This window comes from Podarcis gaigeae (genome assembly GCF_964106915.1).
Source record: "Podarcis gaigeae genome assembly, chromosome: 10".
Classification (NCBI taxonomy): domain Eukaryota; kingdom Metazoa; phylum Chordata; class Lepidosauria; order Squamata; family Lacertidae; genus Podarcis; species Podarcis gaigeae.
The window spans coordinates 18,482,655-18,494,496 of record NC_139686.1 but is presented as its reverse complement, the minus strand read 5'-3'; the positions used below and the strand labels follow the sequence as shown (position 1 = coordinate 18,494,496).

General features: G+C 44.7%; 1 protein-coding gene across 1 annotated transcript in view; it reads left to right on the top strand.

The window, feature by feature from the left end:
* The window catches only part of WNT5B (Wnt family member 5B), a 137,863-nt gene continuing 126,021 nt past the window's right edge, over positions 1-11,842 (top strand). Inside the window, exon 1 of the mRNA XM_083700658.1 lies at positions 1-306. The gene's annotated coding sequence lies outside the window, so the exon portion shown is untranslated. The remainder of the gene's footprint in view (positions 307-11,842) is intronic.

The following is an 11,842-nucleotide window of genomic DNA, read 5'->3' as shown; positions in this document are numbered from 1 at the left end:
CTGTAGTTCATTAAGGGTTTATTTCCTTCACAGAGCTCTATTCTTAGAGTTCCCTGAGAACAGGGACTGACTGTCAAATTGCCCTGGAAAACAGCTCTGTGAGGGGAATATTGGGGCTCCTAACAGCTCCCAGCACCCTTAAGAAACTTTGGTTCCCAGGATTCTTTGGGGGAAGCCATGACAGTTAATGTGGTATAATAGAGGTCAAGCTTCCAAAAGGAGACACCATGAGCTGAAGTTTAGGCAAGGCCTCAGACTATCACCTCTGTTGGAGCTTAAGAAGGAAGTGAAGAGCAGAGCACAAAGGTATGTCATTTTTTCTTTCCTTTGTTGTGTTAATGGTATATTCTGTGGTGCGGTGGGGGCGTGCTAGGAGAAATTCTCTGGGCCCAATTTCTCGCTTCTGTGGTGGGCATGAGGTGCTCAAGGAGGTTTTGCCAAGTGGGTGGGGAGGTGCGTTAGCAAGGCCTACATTTCTGCTCTTGAATATGTTCCGTTTTTATACACCCCAAGTACACTTGTAAAAGCACTTGGTTTGTGTGTTTGTTTATTTCTAAATCCCAGTTGCTGGAGCACTGTTACCAACACGGCACAGTTGTCCTTTTTTCTTTTGAATGAGAGGGATTTGCGGCTTTAGCTTGCATGGTAGTACACAGGGCCATTTACCGTAATTGTTTATATTGACAATAGGTGTTCGTTGTGCGGAGCCAGTTAGCTGATTGTGTAAAGCCAGAGAGCTGTATTTAGACACAGTGACTAGACCTGCACCCTCTCCCACAATATTAGAACTTGGGGGGGTTGGGTTCATCCCAGTCACACTGATAGACAAAGTAAAGCACATGAAGATTATTACTGTATGAGGTGGCGGCAAGCAAGATGGTTAGAAGAAAATAACATAAGAGCCTGCTGGATCAGGCCAATACCCCATCTAATCCAGCACCCCGTTCATTCAGTGATGAGCCAGATGCCTGGGGAAAACCATAAAGCAGGACCCCAGCACAAGAGCATGCTCTTCTTCTGTAGCTTCCATCAATTGATGTCTCTGACCATGGAGGCAGAACATAATGGAAAATGGCTCTATATCAAGTACAATGATTATATGAAGCTCCCAGGTTTAGAGGCAGTATACTATTGAATTCCAGTTGCTAGGGGAATTCCAGTTGCTGGGGAGGTTATTGCCTTCTTGCCCTACTTCTGAGCTTCTGGGTCTGGATGCTAGACTAGATGAGTTCTTAGTCTGATGCAAGAGGGCTACTGTTATACCTGAGGAATACTCAGGTGCAGTCAGGGCTTCCCATACAAATTTGTTTGGCCACTGTGGAAACAAAGTGCTGGATTGGATGGGGTTTTGGTCTGATCCACCAGTTCACTTAGGTGATTAGATTGGGAGGCTGCTTTCCCCCACCATTCCTGAAAGACACTGCAACCGTTGTTTTACCCGATCTTTATTGCAGGGAGTTCAAACCTGTGATGACTCAAGGGACTGGATACCACATTTTGGGATTCACAAGTGGGAAGAGTGGTGTTGCACTTGGGTCCTGCTTGTAGGCTTCCCAGAGGCATCTAGTTAACCCCTATGAGAGCAGGATGCTGGACTGACTAGATGGGTCATTGGTCTCACTTGTGTAAAAATGATGACAGATAAACATTCTAGGCAGAGCTCTCAGATTGTTTGACATTACCTTTCAATGGAAGCAGATACTGTAATGGGTTTGGTATTGAATAGTGGGAAACTGAACTGATGTATTACCTATGATATTGGAAGGCTTGCCACTCGGAGCATCTGCTTTGCATGCAAAAGGTCCCCAGTTCTCCTGGTAAGACTAGGAATGTCTCCAGTCAGAAAACCTGGAGAGCAGCTGCTGGTCAACATAGATAATGTTGAGCTACATCAGGGGTCAGCAACCCGCGGCTCCGGAGCCGCATGTGGCTCTTTTACACCTTTTCTGCGGCTCCGGGGCAGATACTAGCGAGGGGAGGAGGCGCATTGTGTGCCCCGACACTCCCCACTGTGGCGGGCACTGTACTGGCTGTGACGTCGCATGGGGGCAGTGGGGGCGTTAGTCACGCACCGTCCCGACGTCACCTTCCCGCCCGCCCGCTACATTGTAAGGGGCATGTACGCTGGTCACTGCATTGAAAGGGGAGTGAAGAACACACACACACACACACACACACACACACACACACACAAAGGTAACTTGTTAATTTAACGTTTATTTCTATGAGGAGGAGTAATTCTGAGGGGTCAAACAAAGTAATAATAAAAAAGTGACAAAAAAGTTATTTTTATAATGACGAGTTTTGCGGCTCCCAGTTTTTTTTTTCTTCGGAAACGGGTCCAAGTGGCTCTTTTTGTCTGAAAGGTTGCAGATCCCTGAGCTACATAGACCCAAGAGTCTGACTTGAACTTTATTTCTGTTACCGAGTGCTGTTTCCCTCCTCAAATGCTGAGCAGGCCAGTATCTCTATCTGTTTGTCAGGGTTGGAGTCAGTTGTAGGTCAGCAACAAAACAATAAGTCACCCGAGGGCAGTGGCGTTAACTCCTTATTCAAGGAAGCAAACTGCAGCCCATGCCTACTGGTCTCAGTAACCCTTTCCAGGCGGTCTTGCCCCAATGAAGCAGTTGTGAGGACTGAAGGTCCTCACTTTCTCAGTGCCCACTAGGACTTCTCCCCTCCAGGGTATTTCCTACATGGTCTCAGGCTGTGTCTGTGAACAAGCACCTTCTACTCTGCCCATTTCATTTCTCTGTGGGTTCTAGGAGACCAGGATGGAGAGGAGCTGGTCACCGCAGGAGGGGGAGACTCCCTGGCTTCTTCATCAGCCTGCCTCTCCTGGCCCCACTCCTCCCTAGTCCCTGCTTTGTCCTCGGAGTCAAAACCATCACAGCCTCTTCCTGTTCACTAAACCATGTCACCTCTTCTGCTGCGGATGCCTCGTCCTCCCAATCTGCTTCTTCTCCCTCTATCCACTCATTGTTGTCCTACTACCAATGCCTGGGCTCTGAGCCTTCTTCCCTGTGGGTTCCCTGGCTGGTGCCTCCCACCACTCCTCTGCATCCAGCCAGTCCATGACACTGTACAACATTGCAAAATGGAGCAGAACAAGAGGAAAACTCATTTTGGGTACCTCAAGGTGACTAAAGTGAACTGAGGTCGGAGACGGCTTTGTCATCTATTTATTTGAATTGGATGCAGCAGAGCAATGGAGAGAACTCAATGACACCACTTCCCACCTCTTTTCCTTTTTAAGTTTTCATTGTTGTCAAGACACCTTGTTCACTGTATTTCGGTATGACACTGCTTACTTTTCCGAGCATGTTTAGGCGTGACACTAGTGTACAGTATTTGAGAATTATGTCACGGCAGAATGTGTTACAGTCTGCAGCTGTGCAGTTAAGCGTCTGGCTGAATTGTTTGGGTATGTATTTAAATTAGCGTGCACTTTCCAAAGAAATATCCCCACTGAAGCCAGCCAACCAGATCTAATTTCAATGTTTGTCAGCTTTGGCTGCTCATAGTACTTCTGACAGTGCTTATATAAATACTGTGCTTTTCATAGGGAAAGGTCGGTGGATACGTTTCAATAGAATGGTGTGAGACAAAACGGACCCAAACATGACTATCGCAGGCCAATTGTCCTCAGCAAACCCAGCTCAGGGAGGACAAATGCTGGTGGTTTAATTCTTTGTTGACAAACCACGTACTTGCAGTAGCTCCAAAGGTGCACATAATGCACACACAGGCTTCTGGTGACTATTTTCTGGTGACCCTGCCCTAGCTTGTGCTCCGAACTGGACTGTTGGGGCAACAGCATAACCACACCTCCACCCAAATTTAAGTACTCACGTCTGATGGGTCATGTACAAGCAACACGTGACTTCTCCTACACAGAAGTTGTCACTGTGCCTGCCACTTTAAACCCCTCCTAGACCTGGGGGACAGCAAGGGAGGCATCCTGCCCATCCTCCAGCCCCAGCTCCTGCTCCTACTCCCCCAAACTCTTCCTCATCATTCAGCCTTGGCACAAAACCCCACAAATCACTTCCTCCTTCCGCTGCCTCCACCACACAATCCTCAGAGCCCTGCCCGCCCCTGACACCAACACCTGACCATTTCAAAGGAGAGTTGTGCCTTGATCCTCACTCTCTTGGGTGTTTGCTGAAAGGCTTTTACCTCCTGAGACAGAGACTCAAGGACACCTCATGGAGCCTGAGGACACCTCCATAGGCTAACCTGGGGGCAGCTGGTACTGGCAATCTGCTTGCTGTTTAACTTTTCTACAGTGTCCCAGAGTAATGGGTGCTCCAGGGCATGACAGGACAGTCAGCTCAGTGATACCTTGGGCCAAGTAGGTACTGGGGTGAAGGTGCCAGTTCCTGATGCCACCTCTGCCTATCAGGGAGTGAAGATTATACTGTCAACAACAAGCCACAGTCAATCTGTATTCCCAGGGTTCACGGCCATCTTCATCTCTTAGTCTATGGCAGGCATGGCCAAACTTGGCCCTCCAGCTGTTTTGGGACTACAATTCCCATCATCCCTGACCTCTGGTGCTATTAGCTAGGGATGATGGGAGTTGTAGTCCCAAAACAGCTGGAGGGCCAAGTTTGGTCATACCTGGTCTATGGGAGTCAAGTGCAGTGAAACACACAGTTACTGTATATCCAACTTGGGGCTGAGTTTCACCATTGTGAGGTCCTGGAGCAATCTGCCAATGCATGTAAGCATTTTTATTTTATTTTTAAGATGAGAATATTGATGCTGATTGCCACAGAGCTGCTTCTATGCTTGGTGAAGCGGGCTTTGTTCTTACAAAGACCTAAAACACCCAAAGCAGTTCTAGTTTGTAAATGAAGAAGCACAAGTGAGCACTTTAGGAGAAAATGTGGAGAGACAGGGCTGTGTTTGCATGTCTGCTGGAGATGGGATGCCTTTCCCACTTAATGCCGGAAGGTGTAAGCAGCACCAGTTGTTTTTGTTTACCTTTGGAGGCTTTCAGGTAAGCTTGAGATTTGCAACAAAGACAACTAAAAGCCTGAATTTGCATTTAATCCTAAAGCCAACATTCTACCTGATTCAGACCATGAACTGGGAGAGTGTGTTTGTCTTTTCTTTTCTTTTGGCTTTGATTTCTTACAAGTTTGTTGTCATTTATAAGGATTTACAGGAGACCACAATATTTGATAAGACAATTGGCAATAAACATGTGACAGTGGCACACCTGTCTGGGAAATGGGACAAGATTCTGAAGCAGAGAAAGGGGGAGAGAGTTTTTTTAGCATTTTCATTTGCTTCATGTATCCATCACAGCGTCCAACGCATCTTTTGAATTTTTAATTATAGAAGTCTAAATGAATCACCACCATGAGTACAATTTTGTCATGCCATTTTAAAAAATGCAAGCGATTGTCTCAGTTTTACTCAGCTGAGTTTGGCCTTTGAGACAATGCACTGCTGTCTCCCATGGGTGTGAACACACACCACTTAAACTTTCCAACGAAAGAAACATAGCCATTTCTGGATAGTGTATGTGCAGTGCCAGGTTATGCATATTTTCTAAGATGTAAATTCCACTATACTCAATTGGACTTACTACCCAGTAAGTGTGTTTAGAATTGCAACTGATGTAAATAAAATCTGCTCCTTTTCCCTTATGGGGTATCCAAGAGCCCATATAGAGTCCTTAAGTGGGTTCCCTGTTGGTGGGAGAAAATAACAGAGGCCAACCAAATAATATTGAGAAGCAAAGCAACTAGTAAGCCTGATCTTTATTAAACTGTTGCAGCAGGGTCCTCATCACATGCAGGAGGGAGGAGGAACCCAGAACAATGATGTGCAAGCCCTTATAAAGACTTTTGAAATTGTCCACCCTGTAGCCCAAGACCACCCCCAAAACATCATACATACATCACAGAAAGAGGCGGTCTGCAACAGAAATTCTGTCTGTCAGGATATGTGGCAAAAGCCAGTGATTGCTTACTTGGGCAGCCTGGCCATTCTTTTGTGATGGTAAATACTTTAATTCCTGAATCCAGGTCACAGGCTCACCCTTAAAGTAATGTTGTCCACCTTTCCAGCGATACAGCCAATGTGCTGAAAGACATTAATTCAGCTTTGAATGCTCAATAATCTGCTTTGTACATGAAACATGTACAAAAGAGAACCATGTATCCTAGCCTGAGCTCCTTGGGAAAATGATCAAAATTGTGCCTAGCATTCAAACGATGAAGAATCCACCTTGGAAACACTTATGCTGAGTTTCACAATCATATATTGAGAGGCAGTTGAAAGTATGCCCAAATGGGCAAAGTAATGCCAACGCAACGTTTTATGGTGCACCATCTTGATTCAGAATGGTGTCTGACATACAAATGTCAATGAAGACCACTGTCCCACCTCTTGAAACCTCATGCCAAGTTTGGTCACAATATCTCAAGAGGCAGCCGAACCCATAGAGAAGAGTTGGATAGGCAGACAGACAAATAATTTTCCAAAATGCAGTAGATAAACGAGCCTGATGGATCAGGCCAATGGCCCATCTTGTCTAGCATTCTGTTCTCACAGGGGCCAACCAGATGCATGTGGGAAGCCCAAAAGCAAGACCTAACCACAACAGCATTCTACCCACTTGTGATTCCAAAAAACTGGTATTCAGGTACATACTACCTCCAACTGTAGAGGTAGAACACAAGTGAACACATGATGTTCTTCCCTCCTTCCACCAATTTATCTTCACAACACCTTTGTTTTTGGAAATGCTGTGTCTAGTTGGAGTAAGTCTAGTTTTTCTCCTGGGACACTAGTGCAATGCAGAGACAGCTCTTGCAGTGAACCCTCTGTCCTAAGGATGGGAAACCTGTATCCCTCCAGATGTTGTTGGACTGCACATTCCACCTTTGTGGACCAGACCATTGGCTGTGCTGACTGGGGCAGATGGGAGCTGGAGTGCAGCAACATCTGGAGGGCCACATGTTCCCCTTCCTTGCTCTTCACCACAAGGTTAAAGTGTGTGTGGTGCAGGGTCTGAATTGGCTGAAATGCCACATCTCCAAATAAGTGAATGTGCCCTTACTAGTAAGCTAACCCCTCTGTTACTCAACAGCTGCCTTCCTCCATGCCTCTTCATGACTGTGAGCCAGCCATCTGCCCTGCTTTAGCTTATTCTGAACAATTTTTTGCAAACTCAGGGTTTTCCTGTAAACTGTGTGCAGCTATTAATTTGTTTGCACGTCTATACATTACAGGCATGTTTCTTAGAAACCAGCATGTCTGTGGGATATAATTACTGTGCTTTGCATTTGGTTCGAGTTCTAAATGTGGGAACATTTATTTTCTTCTGAGTAGAGGATGTATAATGACATGCATTGCTTTTATGAGCATGTGCGTTACTTTGCTAAGTTACTCATGAGGAGGTAAGCTAAGAGCTGTACTGACTCTCCCAAGCAAGTGCTAATAAAAGCACTTGCTCATACACCACTCCAAACTGTAGGTACTGTAGCTCCTTAAATGTCGGCTATTCTAGAAATAATGAAAATATATTTTTTGGAGGTGGATGTGACATGTTCACTCTTTTAGTATCTTTTAGCCCATTTCAGTTGATTTGTTCTCTTCCTGTACACAATGGGCCGACTGTATTCTGTCTCCCACCTCTTCCTCCTCACTGTCCATCATTGTTGCCCCTGCATGTAGTAGCAACCTGACTATCCATGCTAGCAACTAAGAAACTCAATCCAAAAAGTTGGACAAGTCTTAACATGCAAAAAACTTCACCCTTTTCTAGCCTGTAACCGCCCATGGATTGACTGAGGTAGGATTTGTAGCGGCACCCAGGAACATAATATCTATTATTATATAATGCCATCTGCATTGTTTAATGTTGATACATAATCTATAAGCATATATCTGACACCACTGTAGGATGAGAAGGTGTGGTTTATAGATCACACACAGACCTTCAAATTAGGGTTCAGCATTGGAACTCCTGTCCCAAATGAGTTATTCAGTGACCTCCCCAGTGGTTCTGTTTCTATCTCCTTCCCTTACTCTACAGATCTAGACCAGCAACCAAGTCTTCTTAATTCACCCACTTAATTCCTTTCCTTTATTGCAACATGCATTTGTACCAGCAATAGCAAGAACAAGCTGTAGCTAAATACTAAATGTTCTGTTCAGGTTCAGACTCTAATAGAGTGTCCTACCTATGAACACAGGATAATCCCTACTGGATCAGATCAAAGGACCCTCTAGTTCAGCATTGGCAGAACATGAAGACAACAGCCATTTCCTGTTGTGGTTCCCCACAAGCTGGTACTCGGGACATACTGCCTCTGATCTGGAGGTAGTATACAACCATAATATACTGTTTATAAAGCTCAATGTAACATAGATGGCACTACATGAATAAAGAAATAACCATGGATAGTTGCTACTGATAGCCGTATCCTCCATGATATCTTCCTTCTTCTTTATATACAGTGGTGCCCCACAAGACGAACGCCTCGCAAAACGAAAAACTCGCAAGACAAAAGAGTTTTCCGTTTTTTAGTCGTTCCGCAAGACGAATTTCCCTATGGGCTTGCTTCGCAAGAAGAAAGCCCATAGGGAAATCTCCGGGGACCTCTTTTAAATGCTGGCGGTGGGGAGCAAAGCCTTTCGCCCCCTCCGGCCTTCAGAAGAGGTCCAGGAAGGCCGGCGGGGGGCTGAAAGTCTCCGCTGTCCCGGGGGCTTTTAAAATGCTGGGGGACGGCAGCGAACGCTTCGCTGCCGCCCGCCAGCATTTTAAAATTGCCCCGGGACAGCGGAGGCTTCGCTGCCACCCGCCAGCATTTTAAAATCCACTGTCCCGGGGGCTTTTAAAATGCTGGCGGTCGATAGCAAAGCCCTCCTGTCCCCGGAGCTTGCGGGGCGGGAGGTGGGGAGAAGGGCTTTTCTTCCCACCGCCAGCCTTCAGAACAGCCTTCTGAAGGCTGGCGGTGGGGAAAAAAAGCCCTTGCCCCCCCCAGCCTTCAGAAGAGGTCGGGGGACAGACTGTCCCCAGACCTGGTCTGAAGGCGGTTTCCATAGGAACGCATTGATTGATTTTCAATGCATTCCTATGGGAAACCGTGCTTCGCAAGACAAAAAACTCGCAAGACGAAAAAACTTGCGGAACGAATTAATTTCGTCTTGTGAGGCACCACTGTACATAAAAATGTAAAGCTGCCATCTCATAACCCCCAGTGTGGTGTAGTGGTTAAGAGCAGTAGTCTTGCATTCTGGGGAACCGGATTCGCGTCTCCGCTCCTCCACATGCAGCAGCTGGGTGACCTTGGGCCAGTCACACTTCTCTGAAGTCTCTCAGCCCCACTCACCTCACAGAGTGTTTGTTGTGGGGGAGGAAGGGAAAGGAGAATGTTAGCCGCTTTGAGACTCCTTCGGGTAGTGATAAAGCGGGATATCAAATCCAAACTCTTCTTCTTCATTGGAGGATTTGTAATGACTTACTTCAATCCTGAATTTGCATGAACTCGGGGTTGGGAAGGGGAGCAGATGAGAAGGCAGATTTTAAAATGGTAGTTTTATACAATAGCATGCCCCACCTTACTCCTCTTTTTCTAAACTAAAGAGGATGACCTTTTTCAGACTGAGTCCCAAATTATGGGGGCCCTTGAAGGCATCTCAGAAACATTTTTGCATCACAGAATCACAACAGGGGATCCATGGGGTTTGTCAGATTTATTGTTTTTAAAACTCATCCTGTTCTTCTCATTAAACATGCCAACTCTTGAATTTGGTGATACCTTGCTTGATTTATGGTATTCGTTCTAGCTAAGCTTCTGTTATTGTGGTTTTGAGTAATCCCCAATGTTCTGGAAAGAGCTGACCCTCTTGACTTTCCCGCATTCTTAACTCCAGATCATTTACAAACAAGTTGGAGAGCACTGGTTTCAAAACAGATCCTTGGGGGACCTCACTGTTTATAACCCTCCATTATGAGAACTGTCCATTTGTTCCTACTCTCTACTTCCTGTTCTTTAACCAGTTATTGATCCATAAGAGGACCTCTTCTGTTATCCTATGATTGTTTGCTCAGGTGTCTTTGGAGAAAGACTTTATCAAAAGCTTTTTTGAAAGCCCAAGTAAACAGTGCTTACTGAATCCCCGCTATCCACATGCTCATCCAAAGCCTAGTGAGACAGGAACGACCTTTTCAGAAGCCTTGTTGAGACTTCTTCAGCAAAACTTGTTCTTCCATATTCTTGATCATTTTTTAAATAAGGCTTTCCAACAATTTATCTAGAACAAACATTAAACTAAGCAGCCTATAATTTCCTGGATATCTATCTATCATCTATCTATCATCTATCTATCTATCTATCTATCTATCTATCTATCTATCTATCTATCTATCTATCTATCTATCTATCTATCTATCATCTATCATCTATCTATCTATCATCTATCTATCTATCTATCTATCTATCTATCTATCTATCTATCTATCTATCTATCTCTATCATATATCTATCTATATCTATCCATCTATCTATCCATCTATGTGAGAACATGAGAACAGTTCTGTATTATGTATTTATGTGAAATAAGAAGCTGCATAATTGCAAGTGTGGCAAAGAACAGCAGTATGTTTGCTCACTTCCCAGTTCTCTTGGCAGAGACCAATCTTAGGGACCAGTTACATATTTTTGTTAGCAGATCAGCAATTTCACATTTAAAAACTATCAGATGGATAGCGTCTGGAAGCAGTGATTTGTTCATAAGAATTTTATCTCTTGTCACAACTATTTGTATCAGTTCTTCAGACTCCCTTTCTTTAGAAGTCAACTCAAGCACAGTATTTCGCCTACACTTTTTGCAGTGAAGACTAACAAAATTATTCATTTGGTTGCTCTGCAGTCTTCTTTTCTTACTTTAGCACACTTTTAATTCCCTTACCGTCCAGTGGTCAACCATCTTCCTATCCTTCTGAAGCCTTTAAATATATATTTTTGTTATTCTTAATTATTTTAGCAATACACTCCTGTAATAATACCAATAGCAATGCATATAGCAATGACAATGACAATACATTAATAATTCGGTAATATTATTTGCATTCCATTTGCATTTTTTTTCAGCTTGTATTACTTTTATCAAAGTTTATGTTCCTTTTTGTTCTCCTCATTGTAACCAAACTTCCATTTTCTGAAAGAAGCCTTCTTGTCTCTAATCTATTAGCTTCCTTGACTCTGCTCATTAACCATGCTGGCATTCTCTTGGACTTAGTGGTACATTTTCTGTTCTGGGGGTATCCATTCCAGCTGAGCTTTTATTATTGTGATTTTGAATAACATTCAGTGGTTCTGGAGACAGCTGACCTTACTGAATTTCCCTTTCAACTTCCTTTATACTGATCTGTCGTAGGATTTTATTTTTGTTTTTTAAAAGAAATACTATATTTTGAAGTAAAAAAATCTTGGGCCAACTCTACTAAAATCATACGCACTGTTGTTTTCCACATTATCAGAACATAAAGGTAAAGGTAAAGGTACCCCTGCCCGTATAGGCCAGTCTTGACAGACTCTAGGGTTGTGCGCTCATCTCACTCTAGAGGCCGGGAGCCAGCGCTGTCCGCAGACACTTCCGGGTCACGTGGCCAGCGTGACGAAGCTGCAGCTGGCGAGCCAGCGCAGCACACGGAACGCTGTTTACCTTCCCGCTGGTAAGCGGTCCCTATTTATCTACTTGCACCTGGGGGTGCTTTCGAACTGCTAGGTTGGCAGGCACTGGGACCAAACGATGGGAGCGCACCCCACCGCAGGGATTCGAACCGCCGACCATGCGATCGGCAAGTCCTAGG